Source organism: Pan paniscus, chromosome 7 (assembly GCF_029289425.2).
Source record: "Pan paniscus chromosome 7, NHGRI_mPanPan1-v2.0_pri, whole genome shotgun sequence".
In the NCBI taxonomy this organism is placed as follows: Eukaryota; Metazoa; Chordata; class Mammalia; order Primates; family Hominidae; genus Pan; species Pan paniscus.
The window spans coordinates 42,686,999-42,712,907 of record NC_073256.2 but is presented as its reverse complement, the minus strand read 5'-3'; the positions used below and the strand labels follow the sequence as shown (position 1 = coordinate 42,712,907).

General features: G+C 37.4%; 1 long non-coding RNA gene across 1 annotated transcript in view; it reads left to right on the top strand.

The window, feature by feature from the left end:
• Positions 1-25,909, top strand: part of LOC134731058 (uncharacterized) — a 772,118-nt gene that overhangs the window by 716,797 nt on the left and 29,412 nt on the right. The gene's annotated exons all lie outside the window — the stretch shown is intronic.

The following is a 25,909-nucleotide window of genomic DNA, read 5'->3' as shown; positions in this document are numbered from 1 at the left end:
TAATAAATGCATGTGATACAGATTTTAAAATACAAGAGTATACTCTGAAAAATAAGTCACAATCTATCCCTGAAGCCCCACTACAATGGTCCCTCACTGGAGGCCACCCTCATTGTCAATTTCGTATGTAATCTTCCAGAAATATTCTGTGCACACTCATGTGGGTTTCTTCCCATACATATGTAGCCATGCAATACATCACCTTGTGTACCATTTTCTTTTCTTGGTTCAAAATACCTTTTTGGTGGTCATTCTCTCTCCATATGTAAAGAAGTATCAGTATTCTTCTTAGTGAGGCATACTATTCCAAGACATGTACCTACTGTCTGCTATTCATTATTTGCTAATTTAAAATGTGGTCAATCTTTTGCTTTTACAAATAATACACTGCAATAAGAACCTTGTATATAACCACTTTTATTCCATATGAGAGTATCAGCTAATTCTTAGAAGTGGAATTATGGTTCAAAGTATATATGCATGTTATATATGTAGATATATATTTTTCTCTATATAGATTTTACTGATTTAAAGTTTATCACAAATGCAAGAATGTGTCTATTTTCATGCTCTCATAAGCACAGTGTGCTCATAAATTTTGACCTCTGCCAACAGGAAAAAATAACATTTCATTGGAGTTTTAATTTTTTTTTCTCTTATGAATGAGACTGAGCTTTAATAATGTTAAAAGTCATCTGTATATCCTTTTCTATAAGCTTTGTGTTCATATACTTTGGCTATTTTTGCAATGGTTATTGGACTTCTGTTGAATCGTAGCAGATAAGCCCCCCCTCCATGTGAGCAGGTAAGGTTCTCACATCCTATTCAGATCCATCCTCAAGCCTGATGCTACAGCAACTGATCCAACCAGTAAGTCTGTTTATGCTACTTCTCCATTATTTAAATCCCCTTAGTGGGTCCCATCAACAAAGAAAAAACTCAGATACCATAAAATGGCAGGTAAACCCTTCCATCATCTGGCCCCTATCTATCTCTTAATTCTCTGTTGTAGTCATTAACTATTCCTCATTTTACACCCCTGCAACATGCAACTGTTTGAGGATCTCTTTTACACCATGTCACTCCCTCTATACTGTGCTCTGTTCCTAAAATAGACTCCCCCAAGTCCTCCTTTCAGCTGGTAACCTCTTATCCCTCTATTCTTCAGCCTTTTCTGGATTAACAACTTCTACTCATGCTCTATGTAGTGGTTAAACTATTCCCTCTTATAGAGAGCATGCTCTGACCTCAGAAAGCAGTAGGTGTCACTCTTCTGTACTCTCAAATCATCTGTTGTGACTATTAAAATTTTCTGATTCTGTGACAGCCTCTCCATGGAGCTGAGAACTTACTTCTAAGGACTCTATTCTATTTATCTTTGAATTTCTGGAGTGTAACATAGTGTCTAACACACAACAGGTACTTAGCAGGATTTATTAAATAGGCAAATATATCCATCAAAGGAAGTTGGATAACCCACCCCAGGGATAGAGAATTAGAAAATGTATAGGAGGAATAAATGAATACAAAAGTGTGACCTGTCCCTACCTTTCACCAAATATGCTGCTGTGCAGATGTATTTGGTTTCAGTGTGGTTATACTAAGAAACATGGAGACTGTGGCTGAAAAGGGGAATGGACATATGTTAGTCTGTGTGTTTGTGTGTATGTTTCCAGGAGGACTTGAACATGATAGATATGTGTAAGATAAACATCTATAATTTAACAAATAATACAAATTGTTTGTTTCAGAGTGTGATAAAATATTATTCCAGAAACTGGGAGAATTCATGCCTTTCCAGAAATAAGGAATATTCTCATGCAACCTGAATTGGTCTAACAGTGTTGATTAGGAATTATTATCATCACCATAATGTAATTGCTATTTTCAGCAGTATTTTTAAATTTTTTCCATGACTGAGATGACTCAGCTATTTAAAGAAAAATAAAAGTACAAATGAGTGGATGAGTGTGACCTGAATGCCCTCCTCAGATAATTAAAGCTATGACCCTGTCAGCTGTTTCCACTGTTACACACACCCTTTCATAAAAGCTATGCTATGAATAGTCAGCCAGCACAATATTGAATTTATTAGCTAGTCACACCATGTCACTTGAAGGTCTTCCTACGCTCTTTACTTGGGTCGAGGTCCCCAGAAAATTAGATGAGTTCTGTGAATCTGTACACTCCCTTTACACCAAACAGTTATCGTCATGTTTACAGCAAGAGAAGGAGATATTGAGTTCAAAATCCTAGGCCTGAACCTTCTCTGTTTAAGTTATCTGATCTCATTGAACACTTGTTGAAAGCAGATAAGAGGAACAAGGAGGGAAAGGGTCCCCAGTCTCATACTAGGGGTTTGCTTTCTTACATGGTGGTCAAATTTGGCTTCTAAATCCTTCCTTGAGAATCCAACCATTTTAAGTAGGACGCTTGTTTATAAGAGGCAGAAATACAATTAAAAATAGACTTAGGGGAAACAAACATGGAAAAGGGAGAGAGGTTTTGTTTGGTCTTTTTTTAAGATGACGGGGAGCTTCCATCCTCAAAGAGTTAAACAGTCAACTTTGGAATCAAAGAAGTTCTGGTCCTCAGGCAGGAAAAAAAGAAAAGAAAACAAAACAAAACAAAAAACAGAGTTCCAATGTTGTCATCACCCTCCCTCGCTGCTTCTCTCATCTCTGTTTCTCTTGGCCTGATAGTTTTATTCTTTCTTATTATAAGATGGTGTCTTCACACATTGGGAGATGTGACTCTAAAAGCAAGGGGTTCACAACCTCACAAGCTCACACTAGAGAAATTGGGGGTTGTCCCAATAGCTCCAGTTGAATATATTATTGGAAAGGAATCTGGTTAGCCAGGCCCAGCTTAGGTTAAGCTACCTGGCCACCACTGGATAAATCACTATGGCTGAGCAGGGAGCTACTGTGGTTGCCCCAACTTGAATTGTGTCCACTCCTTTGACTAATTACTAAACTTTGACCAAACAACTGGAGATCAAGGGGTTTGGAGGCACTCTCAGAGAACCACAGAGTGAGAGAAAGGGGTACTGTCAACAGTAGACAAAGGGAGGGGTTTAGGCAGAAAAACAAAACAAAACAAAACAAAAAACAAAATTCATGCACCTTAGAAACCAGCAGCATAACATTGATTTTATGGAACATTATGTTCTGAGTTCCAACAGTTCTCCTGATAAGTGAACTCTGTGAACTTACAGGTTGGGGACCGCCTATGTTTGAATAATTACAGAAGGGGAAAAAAAGACAATGGTTATGAGAGAAAGTCCATCATGTTAGTCCTCATCTGTTTTTCCCTTGAAGAACAGGCGTGGCTTTCCTTTGGGGTTCTGGTTGTCCCAACTGAAATTGCTTTCTTAGTTGATAGGGCAGAGCCACTACCCTTTAGGTCAAAGCTTAAAGTCAGCCTGATTGTCAGCATTTATAAGGGCATTAGTAGCAAATCTCTCCTATCCTTTGAGGACTGAATGAGGCTCTTCTTTACTTTTAATGGAATATAAGACATATAGAGTATTATCTTGTTCACAGCTCAGTGTTTATTATACATACTATGAATATGTAAATTAATATTATACAACATCTATATACTGTATATATTTTAGTCTATTCCAAAATACTTGCCCCAAGGCTCATATTAGAATATCCCCCATGTTGAGATTTTTGTAGTAATTTTTCTTATACTATATAGACATATTTTGTGAGACAATTACTATATAGAAATACTGTGATGTACATTGTATTTTTTATATAATCCCAAAATAGTATGAATTAATACCTCTCAAAAACCATAGTATGTTTACCTTGTCACGTAGCCCTGTCCTAGGGCAAATGAGTAACTCATCAGCTCTGAAGAAAGACCTGTAGGAATGCAACAGTGGGAAAAGTTGCTCAGATATTTTTGGCAGAGAACTCTGGAAAGATTTTTTTAAGTTATTTCACGCAATTACTTTACAAATGTTAAAAAAGAAAACTAAGAAATCTGAACATGGAAATTTTCTCAAAATGCAAAACCCAAACTCAACAGTCACAACTGAAATATAGTTGATAACAGCTATAGAATTCCATCAACTTTCTAAGGAAAGGCTTATAGGACAAGAGTGTATTTTTTTGTTTGTAAAGTAAAAATGTCCCTCCCCTATGCTTTATTTTCATTTTTTTTCTCCCATCACTGTGGAAGAATGTAAGATTTCATAACAACAGACATTTAGCTTGCTTGTGATTGAGTCACTGTATGCAAATATTTCACTATGCTGGAAAAGAGAATTGGGAAAGAGAATCATTCTTCCTCCCTCTGGAATTCTTTATAAACTCCCTGGAGCATTTGAGGTAACAGCATGGCTACCAAAAGCTGTCATGTTCTGTGATTTAGACATAAGCATGCACTTTCAGAGCCATCGAACAAACGAGTTTTATTTGGGAACACTTTATGTGCCCAGTGTGAAATAGGTCAGACTCCTTCAAGTAACCTTCAACTTTTACTGGAACTGATCTCAAACTTGCAGCTTAGAGGAAACAGGGTACAAACCTTGCCCTGTCTGTATTCAACCTTTTAAAATGCTTCTGTGGGACACGGATGTTTTGTTATTTTCTTAGCTGATGGTGAGAAACTCACTGAGATTTACATCTGCTTTGTTGCAAAGCTAAATTTAGCCTCCTTTTGACAGTTTACTTTGGCCCTAAGTCATTTCCATTGGTCAGATACCTTTCACTGTCCAACTCATCCCATTGGCATGAATAGAGTATTAAATGGAATTAAAGATTTACGATCTCATGTGACTATCATTTTGAAAATGGACTTAGTCTACAGAGTTGGTGGTAACTCTTGTGGTTTGAGTTTGAATAACTGTCCGGTGTATTTACAGATCTCCTCCAATGTTAGCTATACTACTTGAAATCAACAATTTCAGAAAACGTGCTGTGCAAAGCAATGGCAAGTATCCAAAAGAACGAATGTCTTAAAATTCAGTATTTTTCTGAATGCAGAAAGGTATTGAGTGGAATTACTATACATTAAATAGCTCAGTTTCCATTCCTTATCTGTTGATGGTTTTTTTTTTATAACTAGCTGGGATTGGACAATAAAAGTAGTATATTATAGATTCATAAATACATTAAACTAGGGATTGGAAACTTCTAGTTCCAGCCCTGGCATTAAGTCGTATGTTGCCTAGAATAAATTATTTCAATTTTCTGAGATTTCTTTTTCTATCTGTACACAGCCAGCCTTCCATATCCATGGGTTCCATATCCATGCATTCAACTAACCTTGGATCACAAATATTCAGAAAAAATAAAAAATATAAAAGGATACAAAGAAAAATAATAGAGTATAACAACAATTTACATGACATTTACATTATATTAGCCATTATAAGTAATCTAGAGATGCTTTGAAGTATATGGGAGTATACGCATAGGTTATATGAAAACACTACAACATTTTATAGCAGCGACTTGATCATTTGCAGATTTCTGTATCTGTGGGGAATGCTAAAACCAATCCCCAATGATTTCAAGGACAACTGTATTATTTAATGATAACCACTGTAACAAACAACTACAAAACTTTGAGAGTTAACATAATAAAATATATGTCCTAATGACACAAGGTCCAAAGTGGATTTTCTATATCAGGTGACTCTTGGGTTTCACTTGGGGTGGCAATTCTGCCAAGAAGTAATTCAGGGACCATTTCCTTACATATTGTGACTGTCTCAACTTGGCATCCTTCATTTTTGGTTTTCAAACAGGGAGAAAGTATGAGAAATTTTGTAGGATGATTTTGGAGTGAGATCTGAAAATGACTTATACCATTTTTGTTCACAGTCCATGAACTAGAACTCTTTAATATCCACAGAATAGATAACTTGCATTCACTCAGAACATTGTGAATAGAAAGTTACATTCCCTAGATGTAAAATGAATTTCCCACATATTTACATGCAACTTATGGGCACTTAACAATTTTTCTTGTTGATGATACTAGAAACTGATAGACTTGAGGATGGGATGAAACAGCTGAGACGAGAACAGGAAAGGTTGGGTACAGCAGAAAATAATCTTTTTTATTTCAAGATTTGATCTTAGACAGTCTTGGCATGGGTAAGAAAGTCAATACGGGACCAAGCAGTCAAATCAGAGCAGAGAATTCTCCTATTTACAGACATCTCCAGTTTTATCGAAGGACCTGGTTACATTCTCAGTCATGGCAAGGCAATTTTGTGTTAACATAATAGAAGACTTCTAGGAAGAAGAATGGGCCCTCAAAGCTCTTCAAAAACTTTTACTTTAGAGTTGTATGAGGTTTATTTTATTGTTGGTGGTGTTCTTTTTTTCTTTTGTTTCGTTTTTAAGATGAAAAAAAAAATCCTTGTGGATCAAAGAGTCTTGTTTTTGTGGGAAGTTTTCCAAAATCCATAAACTATTCATGAAGAGACTTCTTCAAACACACAATGATTTCAACAAAAATAAGACAAAGCTGTTGGATTTTTGCCCTGTGTTGTTAGGGACAAAGGCGTGTCTCTCAATTTGATAACCCTTTGCTATAGCCTGGCCTCATTACTTGAAATTGCCTGGTGACTTACATTAGTTTTGATGCCAGTCTGAGCCTGGTTTCCAAACTCTAAAGGCAAAGTGAGACATCTTAAAACCATAGCAGTATTCTCACACATCTAGGAAATTTAATAATGGCCAGTATTTATTAAGTACCAGGCACTATTCTGTTTATAGGTATTAACACAATGAAACCTCTTTTTGAGAGAAGGTTACTACCTGCTTTGTCACCTTATTTTACAGATTAAGGAACTAAGGAGCAGCAGGGTGAAATATTTTTCTCAAAGTTACACACCTGAATAGAAAGAGAAGTCACAATTCAAAATCCCGTATTCTGACTTCAGAGTCGAGTTCTCAACTGCAGTACATATTGCCTGAGGTGACATGAAATATCACCTTCAGCCACTTCCGATCAAAACCAAATTTTAACAAGATATTTTTAAAGGGAATAATGTATCCACATTGAAAATTAGAGAATAAAGATTTACACTCTAATAGTCCACAATCCAGGATAAGTCTTCAAAAGCATCTCTGACACGAAAAGCTTAGAAGTCATCATTCTCATCTTTTACAACGAGAAAAAGTTGAGCACAATAAAAATCTACCACCAAATCTGGACAGTGGCAGCTGGGGCCTGCAGAACATAAGCCACTGGAGCTCCAGTAACATCCAAATAGCTACTTTCCTAAATTGCTAGAACATGACTTGGATAGCCTGTAATAAACTCCTGACCAGGCTCTCCTGGTGAAGCACTGAGAAAGATTCCCTCCTGGATCAAGGAAAGGGCAAGGTAACATTTGTAAAATATGCTTACAGCATTGCTCTAACAAGGTCCTACTCTACAGGGAAGAGTAAAACTTGAGCATAACCTTATCCCAACATGAGAAATGAGCATTGCTCTCTCTTCAGCACCCGTCATTGATGCATCCTTCCAGAGAGGAAGATGGAATAGGCAGTGCTGTGCTTTCCTGAGCTTTAGCCTCTTGTTATGCCATTACAGTAAGTAATTAAATGCTTAACACTTTCATACTGGACTTGCTGCTTTGACTGGCTACTCTCATGCATGGCAGCTCAGCCTATCTCCCAGCTCAGCTGAGCTCCTGACATCTAAAATAGATTTTTTGTTTTTTGTAATTTACAACTCAATAATAAAAAGATGAATAATCCAATTAAAAGATGAGCAAAGGAACTGAAATGACATTTCTCTCATGGAGACATACAAATGGCCAAAAAGCTGATGAAAAAATGCTTAACATCCTTAAACATGAGGGAAATGCAGAAAACCACAATGAGATACCACTTCACATCCACTAAGGGGGCTATAATCCAAAAGGTGAATAACAAGTTTTGGAAAGATGTGGAGAAACTGCAATCACATATTGCTGGTGTGAACGTAACGTGGTGCAGCTGTCTTGGAAAACAATATGGCAACTCCTCATATCATCTGATCCAGCAGTTTCACTCCTAGCTATATATGTGAGAGACGGGTTAAATGAGATGAAATGAAGTGAAAGGGAAATGAAAATGTGCTCATATAAAAACTTGTACACAAATGTTCACAGCAGCATAATTCATAATAACTGAAAGGTAGAAACAACACAAATGTTTATCAGCTGATAAATGGGTAAATATCTTACATTCATACAGTGGAATATTATTCAACAATAAAATGAAGTACTAATACCTGCTGTAATATAGATGAAGCTTGGAAACATACTGAATGAGAGAGGATAGACCCAAAGGACCACATATTGTATGATTCCATTTATACAAAATGTCACAAATAGATAAATTTATAGAGACAGAAATTAGATTCTTAGGGACTTCCAACTAGCAAGGAAATGGAGAGATTGGTGGGTGACATCTAAGGCATACAGGGTCTCATTTTAGGATATGGAAAATATTCTAGAATTTATTGTCGTGAGGGATGCATAATTGTGAATTTTCCAAAAGCCATTGAATTTTAAACTTTAAGTGAGTGAATTGTAAGTTTTGTGGATTATACCTTAATAAAGCAGTTGAGAAATATATACATACATTGAAAGTGTTAAACACTGTATACAATTTCTAAACAAGAGTGAAATTATTTAGAAACATCTTGATCATATCTCCATAACACTTAAAATTCATCTAATATATCTGTTTCTTTTGTACACAGATATATTTCTAGTTCTTAAGACTGTATTTGCTCTATATTGGTATTCAATGATATTTGTTTACTTATATTTTTAAGTTGTAAAACAAGTAAAAATGAAATAGGCCAAAATGAATATGGCCAAATTATAATACCTCACTTACAAGCTGTCACATTACCGAGTAGCTAATGTATTGCTTTTCAAATAGCATATTAAGTGTTGAAGAGAATCTTCATTTTTGTCTTGATCTTGAAGGTAAAGGGACTAATACTGGCTGTTTCTTTGAGATAGCACACGTGTGTGTGTGTGTGCATGTGTGTGTGTATTTTGGTGGGTAGGAGGAATCCTTGGTACAAAGAGCTAATTTAATCATAGTCTTCAGTAAATGGAACATTGTCGTCATTGAGCTGCACAACCTGTTCTTCTGGTTTCTTGTTTTTGATTCATCCATTGATTTATTTGTGCATTTACTCAATTTTCTCACATCTTACTATGACTCAACTATTCTAAATGATGTATAGCCTTTTTTACTTGTTCTAATATTCATTGCTGTTTTGTAGACATGTAATTTTGAATTTTAAATTTAATTTTTTTAAGGATTGTGTTAAGCTTCCTAGTTTTGCCCTTCATCACTGCTTTTAGGGTCAATCCATGTTTCTGTGTGTATATCTAGTGTGTTATTATTAACTCAGACTCATCCTCCATGGAGTTTACCTACAACACACACCTAACGGCTTCTCCAGTGATGGACATTCTACATTTCTGCTACCCACTAACACAAATACTGCTGCAGTGAGTATCAGAGGGCATGTTTTTGAGTTTCTCTAGGATCATATGCCTTGGAGAAGGATCCATGGGTCATGGGGAATAGATGGATTTAATTAGACTAAATATTGCTGGGTGGTTATGCAAAATAAGCTGTACCACTGTTCCATGAAAAGGGCATAATATATCCACAGCCACAATCCCCACTACCAACTGTCTAATTTATCACCCTCTGACAGACATAAAGTGATAATTATGGATGTTTCTATTTTTATTTTTAATACAATTGAGCATCTCTTTGAGATTTTCTATTCTGCGAATTTCCTGTTCAAACCTCTTACCCATTTTCTATTAGGGTTCATGTCTTTTTCTTGTTATTTGCAAGTGTTTCTTATAACTTTTATATATTAATCCCTTGTCAATTTTAGACATTGCAAACATCTTCTCTCAGTCTAAATTTTCCATAATGTTCTATATTTAAGATAAATCTTTAATTTTTATGTAAATACATTTTGCCCTGATGCTTTCTGCATTTGAGGTTTTTATCAAATCTCAAGTGTTAACTATTTTTAAAGTTGTAGAATACCGAGTACCTGATGTATGTTTTTTTTTTTTTCAAATAGCATCTTAGTTAAGTGTTGAAGAGAATATTTTAGTTTATGTCCAGATCCTGAATGTCAAGGAGTTGCTCATCAATTCTAGACAGAAATACATTGTATAACTTTATGGTTTACCATTAAAATTTGACCTTTAGTCCATCTGCATCTAACATTATATATAGTTTTGATGAGGATTTATCTTCCAGTTCTATTCCTTTACCACTGTAAGGAATAAGCCAGGTATGTGATTATGTATCTGGAAAAAGATATATATTCAGGCAGAGGAATATCAAGTATAAAATCCCTATGTGGAAATCAGCTTGGCATCTTCTGGGATAGGGAAGAATTACACTGTGGTAGGAGAGCACAGAGCTAGGGAAGGAGCCATCATAAGTGAAGAAGTAGGCAGGAGCCATTCAGCAGAGTCCTTGAAGCCATGGGAAAATGGTAGATTTCATTCTAAGTGTAATTGCAATCCATTGGAGGGTAAGTAGAGTCACACAATTTGAGTTATGTTTTAAAGTAGATTTCCATGGGGCTTTCAATGATGGATGAGATTAAGAGCATTCTACTTCTTTTCTCCTGCTAATTATAACTTAACACTTCAAACAGAATACAAAAGCAACTAATAGAAGACTCTAAATAAATGAGTATTTGAAAAACCAGGTTCATTAGAGGCCTCAGGACTCCCCTGAGGTTATATTTTATTTTCCCTTTTTTTTTTTTTCCCCACTACTGACCTGATTTGCAGGCTATTGGGGCTGATCCTAAACCCATTTGGTCCTGGGCATTACTGGTTCTGATGAGTGAATAATACCTGCTGTCTAAACATAAGCAGCCCCAAATATTTTGTGTCTTATAAGAAACTGCTTTGGTGACTCCTACCTTTTCCAACAAAACATCATGTCCAGTGTGCATATACATATCTAGTTTGAATATTTCAAAAGAAATATCACCACTCAATATGTACTCACTTGAGGCTTTTAAAGGATACATGAGAAAGAGAATGCAAGCAGGTATTGGAAGTCTCCAGAGATATCCCATAGCTTGAACTCCCCAGGGCTCCATCTGCATACTAGGACTGGGCAGTGTCCTAGTGTGTCCATGATTTGAACTGTCATCTGTGTAAAAAACCTTGGCTCCAGGGGAGCACTCCAAAAAAATCTCAGTAACTCTTTTAGTCAAACCAGGCTTATCAGACCAGTTAGTCCTGTTGCCTAACCATAAGTTAAGAAGGTAAACTTAGAATATGGCAAGGATGTTTCGGTCCCTAAACAGTACATCATAAATGCCACTGACCTTAAGAGTAAAAAACTTCCAATGTCTAAATATCCCCAAAGATTAAAAACAGAATATTTCCAGTACAGTTGTAAATCAGCTCTATTCCAACGCCTTCTAACTCTTGGTCAAAGCATTGCAAGTACAAATTGCTGATGGGTGTTCCTTTCCCTCTATCTTTCATATTATTTACAGAAAAAAAGAAAGAACAACTGCTAGAATACTATTTATTTGTATCAACAAAAAGTGTGGGTATAACTGTAAAGAAAGCTTTCAGTTTGCCAAAGATTCTAGAAGATTCCAGTGCAAACTTCTTCATAGTCATGCACAAGCTTGACAACAATTTGACAACCCTCTGCCACTAAAATGTAAACTTTATAAAGGGTATCAATGGATTGATCCAATGGAACGATTAATTCATTGTTAATAAATCTAGTTCCTCCTTTGCCCAATCAGCTTCTATTGGAAGAAAATCTTATAAAGATTTTAATTCAATCTGACAATATATTTGGTCATCAATATCAGTGTTATAGGTTTAGTAAAAATCCATTAAATTAACCTTATAATTATACCAGCATTACACCAATTACCAATTACATTATGAATTAGATTAAGATCACTACAAAACAAGTCATTTAAAATTACTGTCACATTTCCCTGGCTTTCCCAGCAAAAAGTGATTTTGTCCATACACCTAATGTTGTCATGGATTGAAGTATAAATCAAGAGCCAAGTTGCAGTTAGTTATGGATTCCAAGTCCCTTGTGGGCATAGTTATATGCTCTGTTTCATACTATAAGGTTTTACGGATACAGGTTCCCAAGGTGTTTATTTTTAAGAAATGTCTGTCTTTCCCCCACAGGTAAAATCTTGAAGTTTAATTAGTTTTAACTAACTTCACCAATGGGTACATCTGTTTTTATTTATGCACGGGACTCTGACAGTTAAGGAGCAGGCATGTAGATTGTATTCTCCGTTTAGAAATTTCCATGCACTCAGGAGACCATAAGTCTCCTGTAACTCATCCCTGGATCCCAGAACATTGCCCTTAAGCTAACTGCTTCCATCTGGAGGAGCATACTTCACAGCTCCTCTTTGGTTACTGTGAATGCTCTTTTCTACCTTTGTTTCCTCTTTGGTTACTGTGCATGCTCTTTTCTACCTTTGTTCCCTAGGGTGCTGCCTAAGTATCTATTGCGCCTGTTTACCTATTTCTCCAAGGCTGTGTTATCTGCCCAGGCTTCTTGCTACCTTTTCCCTTTCTCTTGAAATAACATCCAATCTAATAGGCTAATATGGGCCAATAAGTCTGTTTCTTCAGTATATTTTCTATATATAATAAAAGTAAGTTTAGCTTGTCCTAGGAATCCTAGGACTATAGCAGTTTCATCCAGGGCTCTTTTACAGTGTTTTGGACAATGTTGGTTTACTGATTGGATATGCTGTTGCCATAGAGTCTTATTGAGTACATACAAGTTGAGTACATATTTAGGACACAAAAATGCTGAATTCCTTAGGATGTCATATAATTAGTAGTCATCCCCCAAAACACTTTAGTCTGAGTATGCCGGAATTTGCTATATACTCCCTTGGCAGACATTGGGGCTATCAGTAGGAGGTATGGGCCCACCAAGTCACCCCTAAACAGACATTGAAATCTGTTTGAAAAGTATTCTTTACATTGATGATTTCCCTCCATCCACATAAACATGGGTTATATGCATTAGGCCACATAATACTATGACAAATTGAACATGCAACAAATTTGTTCATCATGTTTAGGCATCTTCCTCAACAGGCCATCATTTAGTTTAACAGTTACACAATGATCTATGGCTCTTTCCTGCATGGTACTTCCCAAAAGTTGTCTTTCGCAGGGTGTTGATAATGTCATTGGGATGCTTCATATACATGAACATATGTTAATGCTTCTTGAATTCCCTGAAGCTCATCCTGGACCTTCAGATTCAAGCAAAGGAGGAGTCTTCTGCAGGCTTACACATTCACTCTCATGGGCATTTGTAACTATATCTGAGAGTAAATATCATTTTCTGTTCTAGCTTTTCCTTCTTAGCATTATCCATTTATTGGCTCTCTTTAGATTAGCAAGCACTTCTCCTTCTTTGATTTTCACCCACATCCTCCTTCTACCCCTGAAGTAAAGACATAAGGATCAGCAGAGGACTTACCTATAGAGGAGACAGCAATATGAGTCCTGCCAATGCCTTCCCCTTTATTAATTTCATTCCAATAGACTAGGGTTGGATATATACATGCTTATAGCACTGGCTCACCCACTAGGTAGGAAAGCAGAAACCGATCCAGTTCAGACAAGTCAAGAGAAACACAACTTGTCATTCCCTGAGAGAATTGTACAGTGACATTGAGGGACATTGTCATGGTGTCATGTTAGCAACTGATCCTCATTATAGAACTCTTGAATGCATTTCAACTGCTGGCATTACAAGATCAGGCAGAGAAGAAGAAACTAGAAGTAGAGAACAAGTTTATGTAACTTCCTATGCCCCATTTCTTCTTCCCTATCTTCCCCACAATATCTCAACAATTGATTCAAAGGCAAACCCTCTTTACTTCCACACAGTCTACATTTTAACACATATGTATTCAATCATGGTAAGCATCCCTTCAATTCTTAGCACCTCCAATTTACTAAGCCAGTGTTTCAATTTCCCATTCCCATTTTCAGTCAGTCCGATACTTTGTAGGTAGTCAACTTCCTTGCATATGATGCTCTCTGGCCCACAGTGCAGGGCACTCTAATAAAATTGATTCCTGGATTCAATAGTATATAAGCAGGAAGTCCAAACTGAAATAATACTATTTGCTCCAGGCCTCTATGGTGTTAAAGGAATTTGCTTCAGCTGTCAGATGTGCAAACCCAAATCCAGAATGAATATCCATCCCAGTGAAGACCCACTATGTCTACCACAAAGTTGGGAATCCACTTGCCAGCTATAGACAAGCCCAGATCACCTTGGTATGAGGCCCATGGCTGTATCTCATCTCTGATATTCCTGTTGACAAATAGAACAATTTTTAGTCACTGTTCAAGCCGCTAAGGGAGACATTTGGATACGTCCCATCCCTTGTAATTGTTGCCTTGCTCAAATGCTTCCATGGCTGCTCAGAGCTCAATTTGCATACCTAAAAGGCCACTTCCAAAGTGCACTGGAGGACATTTACTTATTGGTCCCACTCTCCTCAGAAATAAGAAGGGGGCTTTTTAAAGGGCATAGATGTGAGTCCCACTTTAATTCCCCCTTCAAGTCCACAGATTTTTCTATAACAGAGCACCCAACCTGATGTTCCTTTTATCTTCCGGTCATCTAAGGCCCATTTTCCAAATCACATTGCCAGTCTGCCAGCTCCTAGCTCAAATTCCTAGCTGTTGCCGCTGGGTGGCAGTCACAGGCCTTTACCAGAAGCTCCAGTCAGCATAGCTGCAAGTAGCAGAAACTTCCCAAATCATCTCACTCAGTTCTCTTTCATCTACAGTTCACCTCCTGGATCCATCAGCTTTTCTGTAAGAATATAGAATTTCTATACGAATGTAAAATATTATTTTCTATAAGAATATAGACCATCCTGCACTATGACAAAAGGGATTCATGGGCACTAATATTACCACATATAACAGATCTGCAATTAAGGCCAAACTTTATACCCGCCAGGGTATCCGCTATTGTTTTAAATTACGACTTAAGTGGTTTCATTCTAGCAATTTGTGATGCAGCATGCCTAAAAACAAGGGAAGAAGGAAACCTGCACAAAATCCCTTGCCCAGTGATTTTGATAAGGAAAATGTCCTCAGACATCACATCCATTGCAGTGATACTTTGATCAGTGTAGGGCAACACCGTGCACATTTTCATCCATAAATTTCCACTTTAAGCCATACAGTCACTTGCTCGCCTTCATTAATTGCAACACCACAACATTCTAATTTAACTACATCGCCCTTTAACACTTCATTCACAGGTTTAAGTACCAATGTTCAGCAATCCTGATAAAGTTTCTATGCTATGCACGAGCCATTTGACCTACACCAATGTAAATAGCTAGGGGTCCCTGGCTGAGAGTTTTTCCAGGAGACCTGGGCTGTCTCATTGCATTGCACTTTTGACATTGGTATAGGCCCTGAAGAGATTTTAGACTCTTCTTTTGTGTAATACTCAAATTTTTAATCCATAACATTTTTACTAGGATAAATTTACTAGGATGAACTTACTGGGATAAATTTTCTAGGATACATTGAGTGAAACGGTCTCATTCATTTTATCATCTGAGTTGGTATTATAGCTTTTATAATCTTTTATAGCAATTCATTAACACTGTAGTGACTACTCCATCTATCTCCTCCTTTTTCATGCCATTTTTTAATCCGCCATAAAATATTTCCACCTGGTTCAATTGTCCCAAAGTTTATTCCAACTTTTGCATTCTTGTTGTTTCATTTCTTCTGAATAATCCTGCTCTTTTTCTTGTCATTAAAAACCCTATTTGGGGGAGCTGAGTAAAGAGATCAGCTGCAATTTCCCTCACATCTTTTTGTCCCCCCAACCAATGTAGGCACCCAAGGAGTCCATGAAGTTGCAACTCTTGTTATTGTAACATCAACCCTCACCTAGGCCAGTTGTAGGCCAAAAAGGTTCCCAACCTTTTTGGCATCAGAAACTGGCTTCATGGAAGGCAATTTTTCCATGAACCAGCGAGGGTGGAGTGTGTTTAGGGGGAACTGTTTCACTTCAGATCATTAGGCATTAGATTCTCATAAAGAGCACGCAACCTGGATCCCTCACATGCGCAGTTCACAGTAGGGTTTGCACTCTGGTGAAGCTCTAGTGTCCCTGCTGATCTGACAGGAGGTGGGGCTCAAGCGGTAATGCTGGCTCACCCGCTGCTTACCTCCTGCTGTGCAGCCTGGGTTCTAGCAGGCCATGGACTGCTCCGTGGCCCAGGGGTTGGGAACCCCTGAGTCATAGCATTAAGTTATGCATCACCACATAACCAATATGAAGTTACCTGCATCCTTAGCATTTCAGTAGCTTCAGGGTACTCCACTTAATATCTAAGAGAGGAGTGAGACAACTCTCCTTTTCAGGGCATGAATCACATAGTCTTGCCTTTATGCAACTTAACAGAGTGGGACCATAATTCTGTAAAAGCTGCAAGCCAATTTAGGATCCTGAGTAAGATCCAACATTAAGTTACCCAGGATCCCCCAAACTCAATTTCCATTGCAAAAGCAATTGTGAAAAGAGATGCAAAATGAACCTAAAAAGTAGATTAACTCTTTTATAACGGACCAGACTCCAATCAAAGCAAATATCTGACTAGTCCCCTGTGGACACTCCATTCCTCACAGGCAGACACAGGACCTAACACCGAGGCTCTTGCAGCTTCACTCTCCCTCTCTGGGATCGTCACTTTAGCTAGAACAGATGGGAGCAGCCAAGACACCTATTCTTGGCTGACTTCTCCTCAGTGTAAACCTTTTTTGTTACCCATTTAGCTACCTCCCCTGGCCCTGGTCCACAAATGCTTTTCTACCCATCTGTGGACAGAATATTTTTGTGACCTCAGCCTAGGAGTGGGCGGTCAGAAGCCAGCAGAAACCAATGCTTTCATCCCCCCAACCTTAGCTCATCTTTCCTTCTCCTAAGCAATGCCTTAGCTGTTACCTAAATTACAGAATGGGAAGGGTCATTTCAAATGTCCGGTCTGGGTCACTCACTGTATAGTTTTCCCCAGTTTGGGTATTTTGAAGAGTACTTGCCATAGAGTATACTCATCTGAGGTTTTATTTAAAGGCAAAAGTTTCAAGGCAGCAGGAGAAAGGAAATACAGACATGCATGGGAGGTTGGAGAGACATCGGGAGGCACAAACTCCTCAGGGCCCTGCCTTTGTAAACTAGGGATGGGCTGAGCCTCTGGCTTGAACCAACTTCATGCAAGGAATCCTGCTGAGAAATCCCCCCAAAGCTCTCACTAGCTCTCTAAGTAGTCATGCCAGGTTATCAAACCGGTTAGGCCAGTTGCAAACCCTCAGTAAAGAAACTGACCCTTGGGGTTGTCACTGGGGGAGTTTGGATTTTAAGTAGCACATCATAAACACCACTGCCGTTATCTTAGTCAAAAGTAAAACCAGACATCCAGGAGTCCCCAAGGATAAAGATAAAGTATTTTCAGTCCATCTGTAAACCAGCTCTCTCTCCACATATCACCTCACCAGAAAACTCAAAGAATTTATTGCCTATATTATTATGTAATTACAGTATACCATTGTCAAAAATTAAGTAAAAATTTTAAGTTATATATGTATATGTTTTATCTCTCTAGCTCATAAAGAGCATGCAACCTGGATCCCTCACATGCACAGTTCACAGTAGGGTTTGCACTCTGGTGAAGATCTAGTGTCCCTAGCTATATCAAAAGCTTTGTGATGAATGAGTTCATTGATTCATTGCTAAGTTAATATTTACTGAATAAAAGAATGAAAATTACCATAATTAATAAATGAAAAGTAATGATACTGAAGTAAATGAGAAGTAGGTCACTACTAATCCATGATACTGAAAGGAATTTTCTAACCACCACAAGAGAGATGCCACCAGCCAGGTTGTGCCTGGGAAAATATATATCAAAATTTCTACATGGGTTTCACATCACTTAAATATGGACTCAAACTTAAATTATTAGTCAGTATAATAATCTAGGTCCTATGCAGTTCAACAAAGCAAGAAAGAATGATAAAATGATTGAAAAGGAAGAAATAAATTTTTTTCTATGAATAGACAATTTTCTATACAGAAAATTCAAGAGTATTATATACGAAGAGCTGAGATAGTGACAATATTTTTTTTCTATTTTTTTCCACTTGCAGGGTGATGATGATACAGGTATTTATTTTTGTTACTTATTATATGGGACATTTATGCTTTCTTCACTTTTTGAATATATGCCATATTTCACAAACTTGAAAAAAATTTTTAAATTCATGAGAATTGACAAACTATGGGAAATAAAATATTTCAAAAAACTAAGAAATTAAAATCAGTAATGCCCCTATGTAGCAGCAATAACAAATCAGAAGTTTTGATTAAAAGAGATAAAGTGAATCTTAGTTTATGTGAAAGTATTTTAGGGTTTGTGAGGGGGTCGTTGGAGAGATCCGGGATGGATGACTCCGTGTCAAGACAGTAAATTGGAGACCCATATGCCCCCTGGGTTTAGTAAAGGCAGACCAGCTATGCCTCTAATAGCTGGAAGTCATATCTACCATGTTGGAACTATCAATATGAGAAATTAAATACTTTTTTCCACTAAGGTCTTTTGCCCAGTCCCAAGGTTAGACTTCCTCTCCTAAATATTGCTGACCACACTAGGAAAATCTTTCCTCTCATTAGCCAGTGTAATTGTCTAAATGGCCTACATTTATCAGACATAATATTCTTCTCTACACAAACAGGATCAAGAAATAGATTCGTTTAAATTTAAGATATTTTCCCAGCCTTCTGTACAGCCTCACTAAGAGACACATGCAATGGAGCCATCTTTTCTTTCATTTTCTATTTTTATTCTTTTTGATCAAGATATCAGGCCTTGGTCTAACTGTCTAGCTTAGACTTCAGTTACACATGCTAATTCAATTTTAGTAAATGCATAGTAACAGTATAAAGTCATATAAAACTGCCTTTGTGAGAAAAAGATAGATTGTTTAAATGGGTTTTCTGTGAATGCTGACATTCATTTTCTATTGTGAATTAATTATATGTACTTGTACCTGTGGTGTCATCTATTCTGTTATGTCCCTTGCTCTTTGAAGACAGAGATTTTATCAAATCATCTTTGGAGTTCTTATTACACCTCGTCAAGCATTTTGACCATTCTAAGCATTAAAAAAATGTGTGCTAACTTTGTTTTCCTCGTGCTAGCATTCAGCTATTCATTTATTCAAAATAAACACCTACAATCTGAAATAAATATAATGGGGAAACTTGAACGTTCTATTTTTCTCCCCATATTTTCGAGTTGGTTAAACAATTAATAGACACGATATGTAATATTACTCTATCATTTTTGGGAATAGGAGCAAGACTTGGTTCCCTTTAAACTCTATGCTTCCCACATCATCTCTTAAAAGTGGAAAATAAATAGGCTCCTGTTTGGCTAAATAAGAGCCAGGAGAACAGTTCAAATTGGACTTGAACGAGAACACATCCAAGAATCACAATATCCTATATATTTGTTTATCATTTGAAGTTACCAAAGGTCTTTCATATTTAACCCTCATTGAAACCCTTCAAGACAGGTAGTCATAGAAGATATTATCCTCATTTCACAGGTAAGGAAGCATGTTTCAGTAATGCTACATTATTTGTGCAAGTCACTTACAAGCGCGGTGAAGTCAAGCTTGAATCCAGGACTTTGAAGTCCTCTGTATACACTTTCTACTGTATGAAACACACACACAGATTTAGGACTTAGGACTTAGGACCCCATAAAAAAGAAGTAATCAAGAGGTAAGCATTTTGCTTCAAAATGCAAAGCAGCTAATTTGTTTTAAATAACATTATAAATCAAATATCAAATTATGGCTTAAAGTAAATAAAGTGGAAATATAAGCAATACGTTCTTTTTGTCAATAAATTTTTTTTGATTTTTTTTCTTTTCTTACATTGCTTATTCTCATCTAAGGTAATCAAAGTAATTTTAGGTTTATTATTTTAGCCCCCTCTGTCAATTCAAAGTATTGTGAGACTAGACCTATACATATAGCTTTATAAAGCTACCATTTGTTGAGTGCCAACCACTATTCTAAGTGTTTTATAAAGATGATTTTTATTAATCTTCATAATGATGTTATGATAGAGGTAAATATTATTACTTCTCTATTATAGACAAGAAATCTCAGGCTTAAAGAGGTTTAAAACTTCTCTAAAGACACATGAACAGCAAATGTCAGAGCTAAGATTTGAACCTGGGTTAACCTTGACTACAAAGCCTGGGACCCGAAACACTCTGCTAATTTTGTCCTCCCCCTGTGTAAGGGGGATCAGGAAATGGAATAAATTTTGGAAACTATCCATGTGATTTGAATTCTTATGTTAGTCAAGGCTCAATCACGGAATCAGAATCACTAGGATATAGATAGATTTGTTGCAGGGACTTGACCTTATGCCATTGTGGGTCTGGATTAGACATCTCCATAAGGTTGTTGTGTTTGTGTCTAAGGCTGGAGAGTCTGAAGATCACAGAACAGGTAGTTGGGAAGGAAAGTTGTATATGAGATGAGTGACAGCAAGATCAAGTGGGAACACTCATGCACAATCGGAAAGACAGTGTGAAACCCACATCAGTTCTTGTTGCCACTGAACTTGATGATGAGGATATCCTGCAGAAGCTGGGGTCCTTTGTCACAGGACTAAACACACACACACTTGGCCTAGGCTTTGAACAAATGGAGAGCGTTGTGGCAAAGCGGAGCCATTGCGAGCCTGTCTGCTGCCTCATGCCTGTGAGGTGAGTCAGCAGATCAGAAGCAATGCCTGCGATCTATGAAATGGCTGCTTCGCGTCCGTCCTCCAGATCTCCCACAAGAATCTCTCTTCTGGTCAATGCTAACTGGAAACATATAGGAAAGAAAATGCTGGGAAATCTATATGTTGGTGTAAAAGCAATTGTGGCTTTTGCCATTAATTTAATGGAAAAACACAATTACTTTTGCACTAACCTAATAATTTAGCCCACCCAAGTTGACCTGCCACAGAGCCACCGTAATTCTCTTGCTTTATAGACATGAAAAGTCAGTCTTGGATGGGTTGTGCGACATGGCTAAGATTTCTCAAGAAGTTGAGAGTAAAGAAATCCTGTTAACTTTCCAGGTATTCTTCTTTTCACTATAAACAGGGTAACACCCAGGTTTCATTTTACTTGCCAAACATATAGATTGGTGGTACCTGCTTGAAACACTGGGTTGTGAAGAATTCTGAGAATAAGAGTTTCTTTATTGATCAGTGATGTCTGCTGTAGGCCCAGAAGGGAGAAGCCATGATACATGTGCCACAGTGGGCCACCTGACCCTGTACGATTTTGCTTCTCTTCAGAGAAGAAGGTTAGCTTTAATGGGGAGTTGTTTTTTTGTTTGTTTTTAATGAGACAGGGGCTCACTCAGTTGCCCAGGCCAGAATGCAGTTTCTATCATGACTCCCCGCAGCCTTGAACTCCTAGGCTAAGCAATTCTCTTGTCTCAGCCTCCCAAACAGCTGAGACTACAGGCACACTCTGCCATGGCCAGATCATTTTTTAAAGTTTTGTAGAGATGGTGTCTTGCTTTGTTCCTCAGGCTGGTCTCCATCTCCTGGCTTCAAGTCATCCTCCTGCCTCAGCCTCCTAAAGTGCCGGGATTACAGTTGTGAACCACCACACCCAGCCAGAAAAGATTTTAAGGAGTGTGATAAATAAATCAATTATAGCACCATATGTACTAATTAAAGGACATAAAATTGGGGGCAAGGAACTCTCTAAATTTACAGAATAGCTATCAAGAAGATAATCACATGCTTTCACAAAACACCCCTGTTGAAGCTAGCACATAGGGCTAAATGGCCATATCTAATATTTTCTGGACACAGAGAGGTGAATGCATTTTTCTAATATTTACTTTCTTATTAACAATCTGCTTAGAAACGCATACCAGTTTTCACTTACAAACATTCTTTTTGACATGGAAATTATGAACATAAAATTGTTGCTATTCTGCAATCAACTATTCATACTAAGTGAACTAATCAGGTCTTAATTGGTGCTGCTCTGAAAGTTGGATTTTCCATTGTAGCAGCATCCAGTGAGGAATTTAAAAAATTTTCTCCCTTTTGGATAGTGTATATTCTAAAAAGCTTAGATAGAGCTTGCTGAGTTCTATCAACAAACATTTATCTTTTCTATGCACATGCTTTATCTCACTTACTCCTCTCATTGACACTGTGAAGCAGGTATAATTCCTATTTTCACAGATGAAGAAATTCAGGTTCACATATGTGAAACTGCTGTGGCCACATAGCTGGTAAGTGACAGTGTCATAATTCCGACCCAGATTTGTTGACTGCAAAGCTTATTTACTTTTTAATAGCTTTTCAACTATGCATGCTGATCCCAGACAGGGGAGAACACTCTCATTCTGGGGCAGACTTAGGAAGCAGGTACAGGAATTCTGCTTTCTGTCTGGGGCCTCCATTCATTGACTGCTCTGCCATTCATCTTCATGCATGCTTGCGTGAAGTACTTAATGCTGCCCCCTTCCTTGATAGGGGAAGTTTGTATTTGTCTAAATCTCTCTTTCCACTCTCTTATCACACACACACACACACACACACACACCACCACCACCACCACCACCACCACTGAAAGATAGGAATGGGAGTATAGTGTAGGATGATGGTGGAATGTTTTTAAGTTTTCAGCAAAGTTCTATCCTGAAGTATGTGCATCTATCTTTACATTTGCCTTAGCTTCACTAGAATAGGTGCCCTGTTAAAGCAGACAGTGAAAATAGGACCTTTCTGCACTGAATATATTATACATTTACAACTATAGATGTTTAGGATAGGTGGGAAATTGAGATATGTTCCTTGCAGATACGCCAAAGGGAAGATAATCACAAGGATTTGCAAAGGGCACTAACATTTTCAGTCAGTACTTGACACTGTAAATCTTAATCTTTGCAACTACGTTCTGAGACTGGTCTCATCTTTCTGACTGTATTAAAGAAGAAGATGAGGTTCAGAAAGCTGCAGGAAGCTTCTTGAGGCTCTAAAGCTAGTAAGAACTAATTATTGTTATTCTCACAAAGCTCCTGCTTATTGTGAAATAAAAACATTCTTCTTGGTTCATCCTTTGGGGCCCCAAAAGAAGTCTAAATTTTGTGCAATAAACAAATCTTTAAGGATAGAAAAGTGGGTCTAAACTAAAAGGTAGAATTTCCTCTTTAGGATAATTGTCGTATTTACAACTGAGCAATGGACATTCATCAGGGGTTTCAGTAGACATGTCTGTACAATGAACCTATTTCTCCAGGGCAATCCCATTTTACTCATCAGTGGCAACATCCATATTAACAGTAGCTGCTATGAACTGAAAATTAGCTGAGTGCTCCTCAGTAAATAAAGAAGTGCATATTTTTCCCTGAAATTGTATATCTGAGAAGAATGAGGGTTAGAGTAGGTCAGTAAATTTCCTAAAGTTATACAATAAGTAAGGGACAGAGCCGGGGTTTGAATGTAGTCAGTCTGACACTGACACCACTATAAAGCACTGCATTCTATAGTCCACCAGTAAAAAAAAAAAAAAAAAAAAAAAAGACCAGGTCCAAAAGAAGTGGGCTGGGAAAGGGGAGGAAAAGTAAAAAGAAAGCCAGAAAGCCTTCACCAAAAACTCAATGGCTCCCCCACTCTCCACACTACTATTTTCAGCAGCTGGCAATAAAATGCAGTTAATAACAACAAAACTCCCAAAACTTGTTTTTGAAAAGTACTTTTTGTACTGTACAATTTTTTTTAATAGACGATTTTTGGAGCACTTTTAGGTTTATAGCAAAATTGAGCTGAAAGTACAGGGAGTTCTCCTATACATGGCCCCTGTACCCATTCACGCACAATCTCACTCACTCACTATTGACATCCCCCACCAGAGGGGTACATTTGTCATAATAGATGAACTTACACTGACACATTATTATCATCCAAAGTCCATAGTTTACATTAGTGTTCACTCTTGTTGTATATTCTATGAATTTTGATAACTGTGGAATGACATGAATCTACCATTGCAGTATCTTACAGCCTAGTTTCACTGCCCTAAAAATTCTCCGTGTTCTGCCTCTTCAACCATCCCTCCCTGTGACCCCTGGAAACCACTGATCCTTTTTTATCATCTCCATAGATGATGGCTTTTGACTTTTCCAGAATGTCATGTTGGTGGAATCATACAGTATATAGACTTTTCAATTTGGCTTCTTTTGCTTAGTAATATATACTTAACTTTTCACCATGCCATCTAATGGCTTGATAGCTCGTATCTTTTTAGCATTGAATAACATTCCATATTGGGATGTACAACAGTTTATCCACCTACCCACTGAAGTATATCTTGGTCGCATCCAAATTGGGCTGATTATGAATATAGCTGCTATACACATCTGTGCGCAAGTTTTTATATGAACATAACTTTCCAATTCATTAAGGCAAATATCAAGGAGGGCAATTGCCAGATCACATGGTAAGATTATGTTCAGTTTTCTAAGAAACTATCAAACTGTCTTCCAAAGTGGCTAACCATTTTGTATTTATTTCTGCCACAAGGAATGAGTTCCTGTTGCTCCACATCCTGTTTTGCATTTTGGCCCTTTTAATAGTTGTGTAGCAGCATCTCGTTGTTGTTTTACTTGGATTTGTAATTCCTTAAGGACATGTAATGTTGAACATGTTTGCACATGCTTACTTGCCACCTGTATATATTCTTTACTGAGGTATATGTTCAGCTCTTTTGCCCATTTTTAAATCAGGTCATGTGTTTTCTTACTGTTGCATTTTAAGAGTTGCTTGCATATTTTGGATAGTAGTCCTTTACCAGATGTGTCTTTTCTAAATGTTTTCTGCCAGTTTTTTTTTAACCAATCCTGCAAAGCGTATTATTATAACTTTATAGTCTTAGAGCTGTGTAGTATCAGTCCTCCAACTTTGTTCGCCTTTAATATTGAGTTGAAGCTTTTGCCTCTTTGTATAAACTTTAAAGCTAGTTTTAAAATAACTTGCTGGGATACTGATTTGGATTGCACTGAATCTATGGATCAAGTCGGAAAGAACTGAGATCTTTACAATACAGCATGGAATATCTATCTATTAACATGGTATCTCTATGTATGTAGTTCTTTTAAAATTTCTTTCATCAGAATTTTGTAGTTTTCCTCATGTAAATTGTACACATACTTTTATTGTGCTAGATCTATACCTAAGTATTTATCTTTGGGAGTGCTAATGTAAATGGTAATGTGTTTTTAACTTAAAATTCAAATCATTTATTGACAGTATATAGGAAAGGAACTGACTTTTGTATATTAACTTTGCATTCTGCAACTTTGCTATCATCACTTATTTGTTTCAAGAGTTTTTTGTCAGTTCTTTTGGATTTTCTATATAGGCAATCAAGTCAACAGCAAAGAAAGTTTTATTTCTTCTTTCCCAGTCTGTATATTTTTTGTTTCCTTTCCTTGTCTTATTTCATGTGCTAGGACTGCCAGTATAATATTGAAAAGCAGTGTTAAGAGGGGACATAGGCCAGGCATGGTAGCTCACGCCTGTAATCCCAGCATTTTGGCAGGCTGAGCCAGGCGGATCACGTGGTCAGGAGTTCGAGACCAGCCTGGCCAATATGGTGAAACCCCATTTCTAATAAAAAATACAAAAATTAGCCAAGCATGGTGGCATGCACCTGTAGTCCAAGCTACTTGGGAGGCTGAGGCAGGAGAATTGCTTGAACCCAGGAG